General features: G+C 26.2%; 1 protein-coding gene and 1 long non-coding RNA gene across 5 annotated transcripts in view; one reads left to right on the top strand and one right to left on the bottom strand.

Moving 5' to 3' along the window:
• Positions 1-11,022, top strand: part of LOC132931749 (uncharacterized) — a 32,081-nt gene extending 21,059 nt beyond the window's left edge. Inside the window, exon 2 of the long non-coding RNA XR_009662776.1 lies at positions 10,529-11,022. This is a non-coding gene — a long non-coding RNA (uncharacterized LOC132931749). The remainder of the gene's footprint in view (positions 1-10,528) is intronic.
• Positions 1-19,188, bottom strand: part of LOC132931748 (pendrin-like) — a 79,096-nt gene that overhangs the window by 35,307 nt on the left and 24,601 nt on the right. The window lies entirely within an intron of this gene.

Here is a 19,188-nt window from a genome sequence, read left to right as displayed (position 1 = left end):
TGTTGGAAACTGGTATGTATTATGTGTATGTATAAGTATAATACTATTCGGTGAAATCCATACCTTAAAATCCATATAGCGCTTTCAATTAAAAACCCCTATATAAAGTTATGTGTATGAAAGCTAACTATACAATGCGTACTATAATTTATTTATAATAGATTCGGTTTCCTTTGTATATATATATATACATAGTTAGTAAACTCTATGAATAGGTACAAGCCGTTACAATGTAATTACTAATATTTATTAGTAGGTATTTTATTACCTCTCTATAATCGTCTGTTGCTAGTTGTCGACAATAATAATACGCATTAAAAAACGTAAAACGAATAGGACGTACATCGAAAATATTCGATCACTATATTATTATAATTTTATAACTTTTATACTATATGGGTACCCACAATAAAATAGGTAGGTATTTTCGATTGGCCGTTTCACGTGCGTGTAACTGCTACGCCGCGCCGCCGTCGTTATTTTATATTAATTGCACCGGTCCGTTGGAGCTAATCAATTAATTTAAAACCGTATAGTTTACGATAAATAATGTTATGTGTTTTAAATTGAATGGCATTGTGTCGGTTAGACGGATTTCGTGGCTGTGTGGCCTCACGCCGAGTTACTCGCATGCCAAGGTTAGAGGCTGCGCACACATAATAATAATAATATAATGTATACCGAAATATATACGGCAACGCACGGCCGAACCTGTACAGTCTCCGCAACACATCAGCCGTATGTATATTATGCGGTGTATACACACTCGTATCACGTCGTTAGCGTAATAATAATGTGTAACTGCAAAGAGTTTATCGAATGTTTGTTTCTCGCGAGAGTCGCCGCCGCGGCGATGGGTTCAACGTATCCACAAAACTTCGACGTCCATTTAAATAATACATAATGGAAATTACTGAATCCAGAATAGTCTCGCAACACTATTCCAGTTATTTGCATATATAGTGCATATAGTGCGAGTACACCTACACGTGTGTGTGCGTGTGTGTGTGTGTGTGTGTGTGTGTGTGAGAGAGTAACGAGGATATTTTTCTGTATTGTTTGTAATGCATTTTGTTTTGTATTGTTTTTTTTTCAATGAAAATAGAATAACACAATAATTAATTTTTCGCATCCGTTCAAGTGCGACGACGCAATAGTAAAACTAAATCGCCGTTTTTTAATAATCACACCAAACGCCGTTTTATTCGTTTTTTTCTTTTTATCGGGCGAGTTGAATTATACCGGTCAACCGATGTGTTTTATTATATTGTCAATATATGGGTTTCGTTACGATTAGATTTATTATCACTTGGCAATGCGACGCCGAGGAAAACTCTTAGAATCTTTGGCGGATTGGGTGTACTCGACATATTGGATATATAGTATATACCTATACAATATTATTGTAAATGTAATAATTTGCTGGTTGGCAACGGTTTAAATGTAGGAGTAAACGCGACGTCCACAAATAATAGGTAGGCACTAGATTATATCGCATTAAACGTACAAAATAGGCACACAAAAACACCATTAACGAAACGATAATGAAAAACGGTCAAGTCGGAACTATATTTCACCACATTTAGTCAACAAAACATTCTCAGCAACCAGTTTCTGACATTAATCACGAAAACACTTTAGAATAAATATGAATGGCTTTCAGTGACTCTTCAATTTATTTTCACTAAAACGCCGTTAGTAAAATAATTATTTTAATTAAATGCGCTTAAGCATTGACAAAACGACGTCAACATGTTAGTATAACCGGTCGTAAAATCAAGTTCCTGAAGCAATTAAAAAAAAAAAAAAATAGTTATGTGTTTAGTTAAACAACAGTAATAACTAATAACTAATTTAAAATAATATTATTGTTTTATCATTGTATTTTATTTTTTATTTAGAGGGGGTGGTATATTTAATTTTAACCAGTTCATATACATATCCATTTCAGACCATTCATACATTTAATAAACACGAATTTATTTTTATATATTAATTCAATAATTAAAATTAATTATCTTTCCAAAATAAAATGAATGTACTTAAATATAATAATCCCTATAAAACGTTAAAATTATTTTCATTAACATCTGCATTTTTTAAAGTTTTTATAATAATTTCAGGCAATGACAAAAATAATCTAACAAATATTTAATTTAAGTATAATAATATAAATTAAGTACATTGGACATGAACAGAAAGTGATGCACAGCGCACAAAGCAACTCTAAATCCAAACTCCACTAAAGAATATTCTATTGGATTTCGATATTTTATTCTGCGACTATTTTGTACTTTAGATACGATAGAACGACGTTATTGTTGAAAATTTATTATATTATTAGTGTATCTTTTGTTCGTATACATTATGTATGTACCGTAGACGCATTGACCTCATCATCTTATTTCGTATATTATTATTCTCATCCTATCCGTTCATTATTTCGTATGCAGTTCGGTAGGTCACATAAAAATTCCCTTATTGATTAGTCATCAGATTTTATAGTTCGTGGTTATTTTGTGGTCCCAATTTCCTTTTATTAAACCATTGTAGACACTAGTAATTTTGATTCATCGCTACGATATCCCAAGGCTCCTTATGCCCTCCCCCTACCTAAGCACTCGCGCTGCGAACGACTGATAAACCAATTTTAATACGATCCCATTATATAATGTTATTCAGAAAACGTTTTTAATCAAATTTTGCTATTAACGCAGTTTTGAAACATTTTTAAAACGATAAAAATATGGTAATATTCTGTTAGTAAGAAAAGTACATATGTATAGGTATTTATATTACCAACAATGAAAATCATTTTTATCAAACAAATATTTAACGACCATTTTAAATTTTAATTTTGCATTTTCACCAGCTGGTTCTATAATATTATTCTTTATTCATAATAATCCATTAAAACGTACATTAATTTTTTATACCTCGCAAATCAATTATTAATTAAATGTTTCGGTTCTTATTTAACTGAAACAGAACGGTTCTGAATTTTTGGGTTTCCATTGGTTTTACGGGTCTTTGCATTGACAAAAATGTGTATTGATTTCACTACCTGCACAGAGAGTATTTGCTCGATTTCACCTTCTATTTATTCCGTCAAAACTATAATACGAGGATCGACCGTCGAGTATGAAACTTAAAGTTTGAAACATGGTTTATAAAATAACTTTAATTTATTATAAAAATAATAGAACTATATTTTATCGTTCTGTGCGCATCCGTTATATCCACTACACGTTTACTATTTATTGTTAATTATTATATTGTATAATATGTGGCATAAATTGTATTCGATAATTCCACCTCTCTTTTAGCTTTTGTATATTACTTGATAATATTGATGACTGATAAAATTATGTATTAGAAAAAAAATATTATTGAAAACCGAGAGAGTTTTCGGGCTTATGACGGAACAAAACTTGAAGGAAATGCATTGCATTTGTATCTTTAAGTTTGTAATACGTTCATAAAAGAAATAGCCATAACTATGGCTATCGAACAGACAGAAAAAACAATGCATTTCCCGTGTATAGAAAGTTGTAGGTATAGTACGTTATTATACATTTATATATTATTATTACATATTTATGTTGTTTTTCGGAATTCGTGACTTGATAAGAATATAACTCCAATGGATCTACTCGACAACTCAAATAACTTTTAACTATACTGATAGATAAGGTTCTGCATGAATAAAAGTTTCAAGGTTAGTGGATTTATTTTTATTTGTACGATATATACATATGAAACAATATATTTATTATATATGTACCACATATATTTTATAATAGCAGCAGAAAATCGAACGACTGTCATGATATAGTTAATCGTACAGATCTCGACAATGTTTTACGGTGTTATTCTTTTTGTTTTCGTGTTATCGTTTTGCGCATGTAAAATGAAAATTTCGGTCGGTATACATTATGTGAATATAGACAGTATATCATGATGTGGTTTGTTTAACTTTGTCAAGCGATTACGTGGTCAGACAGTATAAGTATGCCCCTGGTCTACATAATAATGCACCTATATTATATTTCGTCGTATATTATATACACGATGATCCTTCGTTAAATTATGCATTCGGTGGTCGTCCCGAAGAGCGCAGAAAAATGTCGGATGTCATGTATGTAATTTTCGGTGGTGACCACGACCGCGGTATTATACCTGAGTGCAGAGTAACGGACAGCGGACGATATTAAACTGAATGCTTTTGTAGTATTACACTATTACCATATAAAATGTTATATCTCAGTGGCGCGTAATTGTGGTAAAGAAGGTACTTCCCCCGCGTACGTGAAATCTCACAATTATTAACTATTGTAAAATATCGGTGAAGATTTTGAATCTCTTTCCCAAATTGGAGGGAGAGGTAAACTTAACATACATTTCCCCAGATATTTTACTAGAGTGTATAGTCACGTTATCGTTTTGATTTCGTTCCAGCTATTTTTGAACAGTTAAAAATAATATGATATAAAACAGTTTTGTGTATATATATTAGTCTACGAACCCTAAATATATCCATATTAGAAATTAGAATATTATTCTTTTCATTATTATTTCGTCAATGTATTACCAAACAATGAACATTCGAATTTTATTGATTTATGTTAAATTAAATTTGAAAAATATATATATTTTTTAAATGTACAATAATTATTCAAAAAATAATGTTTTCAATATGTATTGATTTTATTTAATGATTTGTATAGAGTATAAAGTATGAATGACTATAGGATTAAGATTAACAACCTTTGCGTGTATGTTATTATTAAATGGGAAAGAATTATTAAAGTTAATTAAAAATAAATTTGAGCGCTATTCTGTAGTAAAAAAAAAAAATTGAGTTGAATGGGAATAAGGATTACTTATCTTAATGAGCAAAAGGTGTATACTATATATATTATTTGTTGTATCCCTAAGAAGTTTTCCTCAATTAAGCCATACATCATGTGTACAGGTATAACTCACAATCGTTCGTGATTATTGTGAATTTTTTATTTATCGGTGAATAAAAGAAACCCTGTTGAAGTACGTATGATACATTGTAAACATAATAATATATTATTTATATAAGTATATATCCACGCTAATCCGTAAACGGTCTAGAACAATACTTTTTTAAACGTTGTGTCATTCGCATGCATAACATAATTATTGCAGTTATAACTTATATAATCATTAATTAGGTATAATATATGTGGTATATATTATGCAAGCAAACGAATCGCTCGGTATTATCGATTGATTGTAAATATTCCTTTAGCGACGGATCACCCCCACGTTGTTCCAATATATATATTATATATATGCATAATATCCGTCGCTATTTGTTCTGAGTCAATATTATACATAATATACATACCCACTGTTCGTAAACTATATAATACTGTTACTGCGGGTCAATATATATGTTTTAATGAACCCATTGTAAAGTAGCCTTATCCACAATAATGAACGTTCATTCATATTGTCTTATAATTCCGAATATTCCTATATACATGTCCATGCTACATAAACCTACGACAATATATCATTATAAACTATATTTTATATAAATTATCATACCTACCTCCTATAGAATACAAGGCGTGTACCTACTTACGAAACAAAAAACGTTTTTTATCTTCAAAAAGTTTTTGAAATGACTCCGTATCTACTATATCTGTAAGACGCTTTTTAATTCATTGGATTTAAAGTTTAGAAAAAAAAATTAAACTCAGAATACTATTGGTATTGTTATGGAGGGTGATTGTTAAAAAGTAAATATTCATTTTTTTGAAGTCTTAACGTTGTCGAAATTATATTTTTAGATAATTTGTTCTTTGAAGTCATTAAAAAACAACATTTTTGATAAAATACCTATTATACTTGTATTTTACTATTTTTTTATTGTTTTAATTTGTAAGTTTATGTTATTGTAAGACAGAATTTTAACATATTATATGTTTTTTGGCTAAAAATACAGACAATATTTTTATTTATGACTGTTACAGTTGCCACGACAACCGATAATAAATATAAAATGAATATTACAGTAGTTATAACGTTGTAATTTAGCGTTATACTTCTTAAATAGCTTTTCCTAAATAGCAACCGATAATTACATTACCATAGTAATTCATAGATAATATTTATATATTTTCTTTAATCATAATTATTTTAAAAACATTTAATATGATTCAATGTTTTTCTGTGCAACAGTAAAAATATCAAGTAGCAGCTACGATTTATTTTTTTAATTTCATATACCAAAGCAAAATTTTTCTGAGAATAAAATATAAGACAAATGTTTTGTGGGGTATTTCTGATGCACTTAATTCCACTAATCTAAAGTTTAAATACATATAACCAAAAATCTTCAAATATTAAAACGATATATATAAAAAAAAAAAAACACTTTTTGCAAAAATATTCTGTTGTTCAATAATGAGTAGTTTAATAAAATTATCAAAAAAATACATTTATAAAAACGTCAAGAGTTTACCTTTATAATAATATAACTATACTATTATATGTAATGTATATCTAATATTATAATGTTCTATAGACGTATTATTGTTACAATATCATATACAATATCACATAAATCACGCATAATTTATGAAGTAATAATATTCATAAGAATGAAATAAATTCTAAAATAAATTAAAGTAAGAAAACTGGTAATTTGTTGGCTACAGACATAAAACATTAAAAAACAGCAGTCTAAATGTGTTTTCACTTACTCGAGTTAAAAATAAACTAGTCGTTATTCGTGATTTAGCATTTTAGAGTAAACTACGAATTACGTCCCTGACATTTAAGTGGTCTTCTAAAGTCTACTTTGTGGAAACCAATAAAGTTGGGTTATAGTGCCCTACACACTTTAGCGCTGCTATGCCGACCATTACACATCAGTATTTTTTCCAGCTCTTAAGGTCATTGTTTTATATTATGAACATTGAACATAAGAAAGATTTTCTTTTTGTGTATTATTATAATTTATAATATATAGGTAGTATGTTTACATAAATAATATTAAATATCGCCAGTTTCTCTACTCTTGTATTTTTTTTTTAAAAGTAATAGTACACCAAAAGTCACAAAGTTTTTATAAAAATGTGGTATTTTTCGTCTTATTAATTTTAAACATTTTTTTTTTTAAATTCACGATTAAGAATCGAGAAAGCGAAAAACTTTTTTCGTAATAATTACGTCAACGAATGAACGAAATGAAATGGTTATGAAACCAAAAGAGTCTAAATTGTTTAAGTAAGTGAGTGAGTTGGGGTTTTTTTTTTTATAATGGACGTGGTATTTGAATGATAATTCTAATTAGAAAGATCATAATAATGAAAAACCCTCCTAAAATTTTTACTTAGGACTTTTTACGTTTGTCATTTCCACTTTAAAAGTAATTAATTTAAAAAACAAAGTCTATGTAATATAAAGATTTCCAAATATTGCTTTGTGTAAATGTTATAATAATGCAATACCTTAATTTGTAACACAGATATTGACACATTTTGTTTTATTTATAACGAAATAGGTAATATTAATAAATAAATAAATAAATAATAATATAGCAACTGTCTAAGCAGGCATTGATACTTAAGCTAAACGCCTATACGACGTAAATTATGGTGAACGTGGTTTATGGAATTATTAAATGGTATGTTGTAAAAATGACAATTAATCACAAACATTCAAACATATGATGTTATTTAATTTTAGACTTGATGACATTTATGACCCAGCCGGGCCAGCTGATATAGTATGTAGATGGGCAATTTGTCTTAAAAGTTATAACATTTGTATCATAAGATTATAAAAAAATGTATAGTGTAATGGTGTTCAATTTCCGGCTTCCCAAATCTAGACTTTATGTTTTATAAACTATGTTCGATTATTTATACATACAAAATATCTAAAAAATTAAGATAATTTTAATATATTTAGTATAACGAAAAACAACATCTTTATTAATAATAATTTTATAATAATATAACGAATATTGTTCTTTTTATTTACACTATTTACATTCTTAGATAATATATCATCAAGTATTTGCATAAACAATTTCGTGTCTTTTTTTTTTTTGATATAGCTAAGTAGATTTATAGCAAATATCGAAAAAAATTGTTTATGTATAATGTAACGATGACTAATTTATTTATCACATTATAATTTATAACCACAGGCATCCGACAAAGTTTCTTTAAGTGTTTTTCATAGTATTTGTAAGTACACAAACAATCAAACAATTATATTATAATATTCACACCTAACTTAACCTAACCCAACCACACATCTTGCAAGGTCGTAACTAGACGTACGGTTATTCGAAATGTTTAGTCCTTAAGTATAATGAGGATAATTAATTGTCCATTCATCTTTTCGTGCGTAGGTACATATATATCATATGTATATTTATATATATTATATATGTATTATTTTTTTAAGAACAATTTTCATGCACAAACATGGTTCGTAGAGGATTTTAGCACTTTTTCGCCTTAAATTCTACACAGGGCTTATTTTCGTTTCTACAAACCACCCGGGGTCGAAATAAACGTGACGGGACGTGGGCAAAAAGGTGTATTTTGAAATCGAATAAATTTAATATTCGTTTACTCGGATGTAGAAAAACGATCCGTATACGAAACGACCGTGTTGTGTTGTCACCTGCGCCAAACTGCGTAGGACGTAACCGAGTTTACCGTTACAGTTATGTCGTGCTCGTAAGTATAACTACACCTATAAAATAAACATTTGTGAATAATTTATTTTATTATTATGCCATTATATGACAGAGAAGTTATATGTATATTTGTAATAAAAAATATTAGAATTATACCAAAAAAAACTATTGAAAATATTTTATACAATCGTGTAACATTCATAAACATAATAATATTATATATAATGATATAGTCAATGATTGATGACTGCTGTAGGATAACTCGTTTAAAAGTTCAAATAATAACATATATGTATTATATTATATTAAACCTACCTATGATTTGCCTATACGAAAATAGTTTGTTTCTTTTTGAGTTTTATCGAAGTACGAACCATTTTAATTAATTGATATTTTAATATACATTTTATAGCTATGATTTATCAATCAAATTGAGTCTTTCTGAAAAATTAAAACAAACACGGATGTAGCAGCTTCTCTATCGTAATAGTGTTGTCGTTAGACTCGCTTTGGAGTCCGAATCGTTAAATATATTATATATTTTAATGTCCCGTCACACTATAATAATTATTATAATATTATGTGAGATTTATAAATATTATACGCTTTACGGGGGCCAGTTGGCCGCGGTGGAGTAATGTATTTTTTCTATGTAAATTCTTTGGATTTCGCGTCATTATATACGCTCTCATCGACCGCCTTTTTTCGTACGTCCGCCCGACGAGGAAATATTTTAAGGGTCCGCGCCTTCACTCGTCGCATTTGTAGCGCCTAATGACGGCGATGTCTTCGACACTCGTCGTCGGGGTGGAGACGAACTACCAGTGAACCGGTTTACGGGGTGGGCAAGGGGGGGAGGAGGTGTCAGCGGCAGCAGACACCGGCGTTATAATCACATAGCGGGGAAAAATACGAGAAGAAAAAACTCACAAAACCTTCTCGGGCCCGAGTCGGCAGTATCATTAAGATAATGTGAAATAAATTGAAGGCAGGCTGTAAGAGAAAAAAATGCTCGAAAATCGCTCCCGTCCAAGACACACACACACACCACACATATACACGATCACACGACGAGGACGTTGGCATATTATGAATGTGTACACCGCGCACACAACAGATACGCTCGCCGCACGGTTATCGTATCCTTTCGTCCGATAATAATCGTTTTTTTTTTTTTTTTTGTTTCATGCGCTTTTTTTCATCATTTAAACGAACGTCACACGGCCTCCGCCGAATTCAGTTCGGTTTCTCACGGGCAGTAAAGATTTTTCACCGGACGGAGACGATTAATAATATTTCCAGACTAATCGACCGCGGGCGCGCGCGCGCGCGTGTGCATATAAATTGTGAATATTGTACAATAATGTATATCATAATCATAACAATAATGATGTATCTGGTATCTAAAGTGATGATATCAAAATATATCAGCCGTAATACCCGCGTTAAGATAATATCCTAAAACTAAATTATTTACCTAGGAAAATATTTCACGAAAAATTATAATCACGATAACAATGCAAAAAATAGTATTTAGTAAAATTTTAGACTGAATAATATTTTTGATTATTTAAAATATAGTAGTAATACTATTTTAGGTCAATAACTCCCATTTATATAACAGGTGTTTACTACTAATTATTTTAAGATGTTCAAAAAAAATCTATTTTATAACAGTTAATTATCTGAATAAAGTAAAATCAGTTAGCTCGCGATACAAAAAAACGTTACCATTATTAATGTAACGATTAACATATTATATCATTTTACATAAAGTACGAATATTTTACTTGTTTATAATCAAAATTTTTTTTTGTTTTTTTTTAATAGCGGTCAAAGTTTTAGGCGGGATATTTTGACATGTCGCCATCAACAGTGTAATGCGTTTGGTGGTTTATTGTTTTCGGCGACTCGTCACTCCTCCTTGCAGCCGCCTCCTTCGCATCTGCAGAGATATCGTTTTGCAAATTGTAAAACCTAACGGGACATACGAGCGCACACACGAAAACCATTTCGATTGTAACGATGACCGTCTTTGTTTAAGCGTCTGTCAAAATATTTTGATTTAGACACTTATATTGAGTAGCTTTTACCAATTACAGTTATATAATATGTGTTATGTGCATCAAAAATACACATGATATTATAATATTGATTTACGCGTAATGCCCACCTATAATATACGATGGCCATTTAAGTACACTTTTAACATTGATGGTGAGTGATACTAAAAGCGTAAATAATAAGTAATTAAAAATGCATATCTATGTGATAGTTTTTTTTATAATAATTCTAAAAAAATAATATTATGATGCAATACAAAATTTAATTTTTTTTACTTGTTTTACTGTAATCTCGTTCAGTGTTAACTCATTATATTTTCCTACAAGCATTTCTTAAGAATAATAATGCTTGTATCTACGTCACAGTTATTACTTTAAAATTAGGTCAACTATTCGCGATTCGTCTGAAACACGGAATCCATTAAATATAAAATAATTATATTATGTTGTATACAAATGTATTCATTTTTTATTATTATTATAATGGATGTTTTAATTACGATAATTAATCCATTTTACGTCGAAATAATTTTTAAAATTAGTTTACTGGCGTTAAACATAACTTTTGCTTGTGATTTAAATTTTAAATAGCTCGATGATATTTTCATGACAAAAATATATTATTTTCTCGGCTATTAATTAATTATAAGCTAGATGTTAAATTTGAACTAACAAGTCAGTATAGTTTTAAAATAAGTATTTATCTAAAAACTGTTACTTTTTTTTTATATTTTCTTGTATTGTAATTGGTAATTTATGTGATAAAACATAACTTTCTGAGTAAAAAGAAATCTTAATTTTAATATATTTGTATATAATTATTTTCTAGTTGTTCGGCTAGTTAGAAGACACTCGTATTAATAACGAATCATTTTTTTTAGATATGCTTCTCAATTTCTGAGTACTTCATTTATTCTTTTTACCTGTTGTCATTACACTTTAACATAATATACAAGGAAAGGGATACAATGACAATTAATTACTAAAATATTTTATAAGTAATCACCAACTCAATGATCAATCTAATTATATATTTTAAAGTTCAATATTACATGTGGAAACCACGTGAATATGTGATTAAATTAATACTTACCAAACAATAAATTCTATTGAGACGCACTAAGTACATAATAAATGTTATTACTTAATTGATATCACTAAAACAGTATAACATTTAATACTTAAATTTAGTTTAGAAGTAATAAATAATTTAAATAAGTTTAATTATTGTTATAAATACAATAAGTGAAACTAGCATACGTTATTTTAAATATGTACATTCATGTAAAAGTACCTATTTATTTAAACTCCGCCGTATACATTATAACATTTTTTTATATTGACACCAAAAGTTTCTTAAAAAACATAAAAAAAAACTTCGTGATTAATAATTTAAAGTGTTTTCGTTCCTAAATGGCTACATATTTAAATGTCCAATAACTTACTAAACTTTCATTATATCGATAGAAATATTTTCTACGGTTATCAAATTAAGTGGGATCTAAATTTCTAACTGGCTGAATATGTAGGTATATATTTATTATTTGAAAAAATAATAGACAAGATTATAATAGAACATAAAAAAAAAATACAAATAGCTATACCAATTTATAAGTATTTAAAACTCGGTTAATTACGGAGATAATTAGAGGGATAACAACTAAAATAATACAGGACTCCTCTATAATAGAAATATCTCTATATCTCTCCGGAGCTCTAATATATTATGTCCTAGTATTTTTGTATTTAATGTATTTTTGTGTTTGAAACAACAAACAGATCTAAATTATGCCTAATGAAAGGGAAGAAGATTTGTAAATTACATCCATCACTTTAGTGATTGTAATATAAATATAAAGTAAATTGAGCATACGATTTCTAAGTAAATATTAACATGTAGACATGCATGTCAAAACATGTAAAGGTTGAGTAACAGTTTACATTTTTTTAAACAATAATACATATTTTATATAAAATCAAGTTTTTGATGTTGGTTTTTCGTGTTTGGAATTATAAGTTATTTAATTATAAGTTGCTAAAAATATAAAAGCACTTGTGTAGTACTATGAATACAGTTTACAGTCGGATTAATAAAAGGTATTGAGTATTATTTAGTACGACTATTTGATGTTTCATAGAATAATTTCCGGAACATTTATTATTATAACGTATTGTATTACTTTTTGGACGGAAATCATCCAAATATAATATTTCTAATGTTTAATAATATGTGACAAGAACGTCAAGTAATTTTTGATCCGGATGTATAAGTCAACTTCTATTTTAATATCACAAAATAAACTAAACGATTCTCAAATGTCAACTAAATCTTTAATTTCTTGAAACAAATTTAAACTAAAAACAAAAAAAAATTAAAAATAAAATAAATAATGTTTACAGACAATTAGACAATGCGATAATGATGCTATATAAAATGACTGCCTATCTGAAGCTTTAATGCATGGTAAATATTTAGTGAAAAGAACAATACATAGATTACCTATTAAGATTGGTTTGAAGATTTTCTGGTCAAAATAAAACAAAATACTATCAATCAATTTTATCATACTTGATTTATAATGATTTTTTAAATGAGAACAATATTAAACTAATAAAGTTGAAATTATACGTGTATATTAAATCAAGGTACTTAATACTTCAGTTAGTCACCAGTCACCATATTCTATTCACTTTATGGTTAACACAGATACTTATTTAATTAATACCTTATCTTATTCACGTAAATACGAGCCACTAGTCACTTCAAAGTAATAGAATAATATGTGTTATTTAAATAAAAGAAAAAGAACAACAATACTTTAAAAAACAACAACAAACTTTTCAATTGTTTTTTTGGCATTGACATTTTTGTATTATTTTTTTTTGTTCTATTAATTGACATTTAAAGTAAGGATAATAATTTTTGATAATTTCAAGGCTTATAATATTTTTTATAATTTACATTTCTAAATTTTTTTATCATCTTAATATTAAAACAAATATACTAGAAAAGTAGTTATTTGAAAATATTTTACAATTTATGCATTCAAATTATAATGTTAAAAAATATATCGTGCATATAACTAAACATTTTTTTTATAGGTATATATTATTACCAAAACATTGATTTTAATATCAGAACTTGACAGATTTATATTTGAATTTTAAATATTTTTTATATTGTTTTTTATACACAGCAAAAAAAAAATGGATTAAAAATTAATTGGGACAATTGGGTAGTTATATTAAATTAAATTAAAATTTGCGATAAAAATAATTGGGTTAGGTTAATCTACTATAACGTTTGTAGGAATTTTTAAAAATATATACGCATATATTATATTTATGAGTAGCCACTTACTTAAATCGCTTTTTATTGAATTTATTTTAAAAAAGAAATTGAAAATAAAACGTTAAATTTTATTAAATATAGTATGCAATACCCTTGATTTCATTAATAGAAATTAAAAATTATTATTTTAGAGAATTTACTTCTATTTTTATTACTATTGTACATTTGTACCTCTGTAATGCGAAATTTATACTACTAATATTTATAAACAATGAATTAATGCATTTTTAATTATATAAAGTAAAAAAAAAATACACATAAAGATATTGTAATAGAGGAAACTGTTGTGTTAATGGCGGAAACTTGTGCAGAAGAGAATTAGAATCGGAAAAAATAATAGAAAGAGAAGGGTAGACTATCAAAGAAGATATATTAAAGTAAAGACATCATGAATATTTCATATTTCTTGAAAATTATAGGCTTAAGCGTTTGTGCCTAATATGAAATAACATCTGATTTAACTTTACTTTTCAAAGTTTTTAATTAATATTAAAATATCATAAAAAGTTCAAATCTTTTTCACAAATAATTATTTTAAGTCAATAGATACAAAAATTAATTATCGGTAATAATTTAGAGCGTTTCGAGTTTTAAAAAAAAAATATAGAGCCAAAATATTTTATATGAATTACACGAAACCTAGATTATTAAAGTTAATTTAAAATAATATGTAAATAAATAACTACAATATAATTATATTTATTCAAGTATTGTTTTAGTGAGACATTAATAAATAATATGAAAATATTATGTAGATTAGCTAAACTAAGTTTCAGAAAAAAAATAAGGATTATAATTATAATGGATAGGTACACATTAGTTTTTTAATTAAATTAACTATACTTAATTAAGTATAACCAATGGTTAACTTCCTTTTCATACCACTATTGTGTCCGAAAACTATGAAATACAGGGTTATTCATCATGAATATTTTACCCCAATTTTTTTCAAGTTTTAGAATTTTTAAGTTAACTTAAGGAACTTTCAAATAAGAGATTTTCCATATCATCTGAAAATAAGCGTCTTATTTTTTTTTTTAATGAAAACTATATTTTTTATTTTAAACTGTTAATCAAGTTATTTTGTATAATTTTATAAAATAATAATATATCTAGATCAAAATTTAAACAAATTGTTGTTGCGAGTCATTTAACTTTGTGCACAAAGAATATTAGGTAATAGATTTAAAATGTTTTGGAGATATTGATGTTATGGTGATTTTAAAATTATAGTAATTAATATTAATCCATCAAAATTATTATTAAAATATATAATACTACATATATTTAATTTTTTTTATTCTTATGCCGAATTATTCAGACAATTTATTATTTTAATTGGTTAATACAATTTAATGGAATAATAACTAACTAAATCATAATTAAAGAATTAATTACTCAGAACTATTTATTTTAAAATTTGATTTAGTAATTATATGTATAAACATTTTTAAAAGAAATCATCTAAATAACATTATTATTTATGGTATAGATATTAATTTTAATTTATAGATAAAAAGGTTGAACTACTACTAGGTATTGCTTAAAGGTATGAAGAATATAAATAATTAAAAATAGAATAACCCAAATTTGAATACATTTATTAGTAAAGGTAAAAATAGAGATTGATGGTTAAGCATTATTGGTAAATCACTATAATCTTATCTACTTAATGCTCAGATGTTTTTGTTTTATATTTCAATATAAATAAAATCAAAGCAACAACGGTAATAAATTAGTTTTATAAATAAATGTAATAAAATATAGTACCCTAATGTATCTAACTAAAAATATAAATATATTGTATAATATTAAACCGCTATTCAATAGTAATTTCTATAGCGTTATATATAGTTCAATTTAATAAATATTTAAATCAAACACGTTACTGAAATTAAAATTTTTAAATAAATAAATTGCAAGAAATGAAAAAATTATTATAATAGTGCATGTATATTGCCTATATTGGTACTCCTTGAAGAGTTTTAGGTTAATTATGGTTTTTAGCATAATATTAAGTAATATAATATTGTTTACAATAATGAATACATGTTATGAAGTACGACATTAAAATTTAGTAATAATTTACTGTACTCAATTTTTTTCCTAGTTTATTATTATACCAACATTAATTTTTAAATAGTATTTAAAAATAAAAGTACCTACCTATTCGATGTATACTTCTTAAACTTTCAAAATATGATAGAACTACGAAATTACAATGTTTTTCAAACAAACACCATTAGTATCTAAATTGTTTAAATCGATTGGACTAAAAATAAAAACAATCATTATTCTTTCTTTGATTTATTTTATATTGTAACAATGGTGTATTGGCTATTTATCAAAAAACAAATTAACTATATTTTTCTTTATATAGTTTTAATATAATAAAATTATTATTATCAAACATTTAATAACCTGTGACGAAAATAATATGTTATCATATTTCAAGTTAACGATATATTATACTTATTTCTGTTGAACCAACATTTTCAGTTAAATAGATATTATTTGTTATGATTCTACAATATTATGTTCGTCATAATACTTATTCACGGACTCACGTTTAATGATATATTTTATAATATATGTCAAATAATGTATGAACATAATTAGTTAGATATTATGTTTTATGCTGTACACATATTTTACAAATTCTTCTGAAAATGGTCCGTGTTGAAACATAATACAGTTATAATATTGTTATAATGTATAATTTTAGATTCTGATTTCAATACATTTTTCACTCCGACAAAATGCTTGACAATTTAATATAAGTTTTTTCATAAATTGATCATAAACCATTTTAAAAATATCAAAAATACATAAGTACAACAATGTTTTTTTTAAAATCATTTTAAGTAAACATTTTGACAAATCCATACAAATTATATAAATATGCAAAATTATTTTGTAGTTAAAAACGTATAAGATATTCAATTTGTATAGGTAAAACTAAAATATTTAATACAAATTTCCTCATCAATAGTTCATACTGAGACCAAAAAATCTAAAAAACATAAACATATTTTTTTTTATAGACAGTTTAAGTTCAAGTTTAGATTAAACTATATGTTTAAACGAAGAATTTTGGTTATTTTGTTGACATTTAAATATCTTATTAGTGGGGACTTGAAACTTTTACATGTATTGTTATATTGCGTACACACAATACGGCATTTTCAGAAGTAATTTTTTCAAAAAATTAATTAAAATACTTTAATAGCAAAATAGATATATTATAAAATATACTTGTATCACTATAATACATGCAGATGAACCGTCTTCTCACATTACAGTTTTTCGGACCTATGCAATGAATTATTATTGAATTATATTGAGATAAAAATACATTGCTGTAGTCTGTAACTTACTCAATGACGAGATACACTCGACACTTACAACTGTACAGAAGAGCAGTTACTAATTTCCCCTTTTTTTTTTGTTTTGGTTAAAATATATACCAAAAAATATCATAGGTATACAAAAATAAATTATATTACTTATAATTAATATAAATATTAATAGTTATACATATTTAATACAATTTTATTTTATTAATTATACACTTTTAAATTAGTTGCATTATAATAATTATGATACTAGCTGGACACTATATTAATTATTAAAACATTGAATTTATAATTTTGATTTTGCAAAAATTATCGATAGCTTTTTTGTTTTCATATATTTTTGTTTATTCGTATAAATTATATTTTATTATATCGAAACTCATTGCCACCCTTATATTAATAATTCAATCCAGTTAAGATAATTTGTTTTAGAAACTTTGTTATTTATATAACTAGATTTTATTAATCTACATAAAAACCGGAAACTTTGATCGTTTATTCGAAGAAACTGACTTGATGAAAATTCATTTAAGTAAACGAAACAGGTCATAAAACAACCTTAAATTGGATTAACTTCTTTGAGGATTACAGTTTCTCTATAAATTTAAACAATTATCCTTAAATAATTGAGTTCAATCGCGTGCCGAAACATTTATTTTTGTGAAATAAGCATAACTATATTATATAGTACAAAATTAGAATATTGCAATATATTAATATTAAAATATTAAGTAACATAAATAACATAAATAACGGCATTTCGGTAACCATGAATAGGTACACATTGAACATGATTTAAATAAATTATTGTGTACCTTTGTATATGATATTTTACTGACAAAAAACGAATTAATAACTAAGTTATCATTTATTTTAAAATATTTATGTGTAAATGTTAAAATATTAATCGTTTTATATTAATAGAAATATGGAATATCTCATTAAAATACATGTTAGTAAGCCGGCCATAGTAAAGTAAATTGATCAAATAAATAATGATATTTCTTTATTTATATTCATAACATAGGTACCTACATATGAAATAATTCTTCATTTTAATGAAATTATTCAAAAGCATGTCATTTTGTTATTTGACTCCTTATGAAATACAAATTTAACAACAAAATGTCGTTTGTCGAGTGCAGCTGGAACAACGAAAGTTTTTGTTTTCAACTTTTCTTCGAAACTGAACGCGTTCATTAAATTTTACTTACAGTTTACGTTATTTAAAAATAATAACATTTTTTCCGACTGTTATTTTTGTGTATATAAAAACTGTACAATGTTCAGTATACATTTATATTCATCGAGATGTAACGTATAATTTAACGATTCATAAATTGCATTGCCATTAGACGTGTAAAACAAAATGACGTAATTATAGTAAAACAAAATAATAAACGAATCTCCTCTAACTTTCTTTTTGATTGTATAAAGTTGAACTTAAACAATTGAACATATTTTTTACGCTAAATAAACGGATTCGATTTTAATTTTTTTTTTCTTATACAGTCCACAATAATAATGAACTTGTTAATGATTATTGATATAGCAAATACTTATACAATTGTCTTTGTTTGACTACTGATTCGGGTGTGTAAACGAACGTAAAATTAATAAAACTGTGAGATTATTTTTGAACAAATTTATGATGAAAAAAATTATAGTTTATATCATTTCAAGGTGTTACTAAATTATAATTGGTCATACAAAATACAA

This window comes from Rhopalosiphum padi, chromosome 1 (genome assembly GCF_020882245.1).
Source record: "Rhopalosiphum padi isolate XX-2018 chromosome 1, ASM2088224v1, whole genome shotgun sequence".
Taxonomy (NCBI): domain Eukaryota; kingdom Metazoa; phylum Arthropoda; class Insecta; order Hemiptera; family Aphididae; genus Rhopalosiphum; species Rhopalosiphum padi.
Note: the sequence above shows the minus strand (reverse complement) of the source record. Positions and strands in the feature narration are given on the sequence as shown.